We start from the raw sequence: 3,208 nt of genomic DNA on the forward strand, positions 1-3,208 counted from the left end.
GTTCCGTGCTTGTTTGCTGCGTTTGATCTCAGCCCCTCTCACACGTAAACAGGAAGTGCTTTCTCTGTGATAAGGACGTTGTTTTCGTGATCGTTCCAGAGGCACAACCTACCGTTGAACAAGCTGGCCATAACAATAACACTGACATTATATACCTTCGTGACGTTAATAATAGAAAACAGTTACATCTTATCTTATGTGTGTATATATATATATATCAACAAAGGAATGTATTTAGTAACACTATATGGTGATAAAAGTTTGCGCACCCCTTACCATGACCCTTACCATATGTGCTTGTTGAACATCTCATTCCAGATGTATTCCGTCTTTTGCGGTTATAATGCGCTCCAGTCTTCTGTGAAGGCTTTCCACTAGATTTCGGGGCGTGGCCGTGGGGATTAGTGTTCATTCGTCTGTAAGAGCGTTAGTGAGGTTGATGTGAGGTGGCTCCAGTTCCAGTTCGTCTGAAAGGGGTTGAGGTCAGCGCTGTGCGCAGGACGCTCGAGTTCTTCCACCTTCTTCCAACCTTCACACACCGCGTCTTCATGGAGCTGGCTTCGTGCACAGGAAGTGTTGTCGGTACACAGAGACATTCCGGACAATCCATCGCTTACGACTCTGTGGTTATAAAGTCAGAGGAACAACCACGTGTGATGGTCAGGGGTGCACATACTTTCGGCCATAATGAACGCTTAGTACAGTATATACTGTATAATGCAGGTTTAAGGTGGATATATAGTCACTGTGATTGATTCATTTATCCAGTATGAGGTATGATGTGCATAGTATTGTGGATTCTTTAATAGCTTCATAAATTAAATTAACACAAACAGCAAGAGAAAAAAAAAAGTGAGAAGGGGGGAGAAAAAAAAGTGCACGTGCAGGATCTGAGGTTTAATGCTAATGCTAGCTAGAGTGCGCGCGCGTGGAGTCTGAGGATCGCGAACGCAACAGTAAAACGCTGATTTTTCTTTTCCTTTCTTTACCTTCAGAGCAGAGACTCGGTTTAAATGTCACAAAGAAGCGTGAAGAAACTTTCTACTGCAGCCTGCAACAAACAAACAAACAAACAAACAATAAACAAACAAACAGGTGAATAAACTAATCCAGTAATAAGGACATTTTTACTTTAACATGTCTCGCGACGGTGAACGAGCCGTAGCGCGCGGTAGATACACACACACACACACACCGATTGGAGCATTGGAGAGAAGGAGGGGGTGATACACACACACACACACACACGCACGCACGCACACACACAAATCTGTGATGTGGAAAGCTCGGAGAGCGCGAGCTCAGCCGTGTCCGTGTCCGCGTGCGTGCTCGTGAAAGCTCCGCGTTTGTCTTTCTCTCTCTCTCTCTCCTCCTTTCCTCCTAGCGCGTGCATACCGGCGATCTGTGCGCGCGGTTACTCGCGCATCATCCACCCCGCGTGCGTTTGGACGCATCACCGTGTCCGCGTGTGTGCGCGCGCGCTCGTGCGTGTTCGTGTTCGGACGCTTTATTATTATTATTATTATTATTATTATTATTATTATTATTATTATTATTTTCTTTCGTATTTTTTTTTTTTTTTCGCGTTTCGCTTGGTCCCCTTTCAGCACGTGTGTGTGTGTGTGTTTGGTGCGTTAACGTTTCGTGTCGCGCTCAGTTTCTCACCTGAGATAAGAGCTGCACACACACACACACACACACACACTTACACACACTCAGTTGCACGCGCACGTCGAGATTTCGGGGCTTTTAGCTCCCTCTCTCTCTTTTTTGCATCAAGTTGGAGATCGGCTTGAGGAAGTTTTCTTTCTTTTTTCTTCTTTTTCACCGGACAAATGGGATGCTGAAGACGGAACGAGAGCAGGTAGGAGTGTGTGTGTGTGTGTGTGAGAGAGAGAGAGAGAGAGATTGCACGCGTTCAGAGTAGCTACTGTGTGCGTCTGCACGCGCTCCACTGTGTGTCCGTATGCATTAGTAGCGATGCGGATGTGCTCATTAATAATCCTGCATGGACTGGAAGTGAACTTTGGGTGCGTTTATTATTTCACAGCCTTTAGACTGTTTCATTAGAAAGAAGAAGGACACTTGTTTGTTTTGTTTGTTTGTTTGTTTATTTGTTTGTTTGTTTTCTAGTGCCTTTAGTAGTGTGTATAAGTGTGAGTGCGTGTAGGATATAAAACTCCAGATGTTTGCTCCTCTTGTTAGATTCACCTTGAAAATGTGAAAATGCTACTGAATAGAAATAATATAGCTGTCCAGTTATTGTGCATATATATATATATATTGTGTGTGTGTGTGTGTGTGTGAGAGAGAGAGAGAGAGAGAGAGAGAGAGTCTGTTACATCTCTATTGCACACAACAAAGACAAGAGAAACAGACAGAGAAGATGGATGCTAAGGCAAAGAAAGCAATGCATCAAATGTGTGTGTGTGTGTGTGTGTGTGTTTGTGTGACATATATATGAATGAGTGGTGTGTGTGTGTGTGTGTAACATATATATGAATGAGTGGTGTGTGTGTTGTGCGCCAAAGTCAGGTCAGCATCTTTTGTAATCCTTAATCCAGAGCCTAATCTCTCTCAGCGCTCCACTCTCACCGTTATACTCGTACAGGTCACGTGAACACGTCTGTAACACGTTTTATGAACTGATGCAGCACAAACGTGAGCGGGTTTAACATCCTCGTCCTTCAGCTCCAGATTGGACTCTGACCTTATTTCACACTCGCACTCGATCCGAGGCGGAAATGAGAGGATGAAGGTGGTGTGTGTGTGAGAGAGAGAGAGAGAGAGAGAGAGTGTGTGTGTGTGTGTGTGTGTGTGAGAGAGAGAGAGAGAGAGAGTGTGTGTGTGTGTGTGTGTGTGTGTGTGTGTGTGTGTGTAAAACGTCCTTATAAATGTTGTGCAATGTGTTTAAACACAGCCATGACAAGCTCGAATTCTCTCTCTCTCTATCTCCCTCTCTCTCTTTCTCTGTCTGTCACACACACACACACACACACACACACACACACACACACACACACACTAAACCTCTAGTGTGTTAATCAGGTTGATACACTTTTTATATTTTGGGCTATTTTGCTTAGAGGGAACCTCTGAGAGACGACGTCTTTGTAGTCGCATTAATCTTTCTTTCTTTCTTTCTTTCTTTCTTTCTTTCTTTCTTTCTTTCTCTCTTTCTCTCTGTAAAACCACAGTGTAAATCAGC

General features: G+C 44.0%; 1 protein-coding gene across 4 annotated transcripts in view; it reads left to right on the forward strand.

Moving 5' to 3' along the window:
* The first annotated feature begins 430 nt into the window (after positions 1-430).
* LOC128606122 (teneurin-3) overlaps positions 431-3,208 on the forward strand; it is a 430,029-nt gene continuing 427,251 nt past the window's right edge. For all 4 annotated transcript variants that reach the window (XM_053622151.1, XM_053622152.1, XM_053622153.1 and 1 more), the window contains exon 1: positions 431-1,864. The gene's annotated coding sequence lies outside the window, so the exon portion shown is untranslated. The remainder of the gene's footprint in view (positions 1,865-3,208) is intronic.

Source organism: Ictalurus furcatus, chromosome 3 (assembly GCF_023375685.1).
Source record: "Ictalurus furcatus strain D&B chromosome 3, Billie_1.0, whole genome shotgun sequence".
Taxonomy (NCBI): domain Eukaryota; kingdom Metazoa; phylum Chordata; class Actinopteri; order Siluriformes; family Ictaluridae; genus Ictalurus; species Ictalurus furcatus.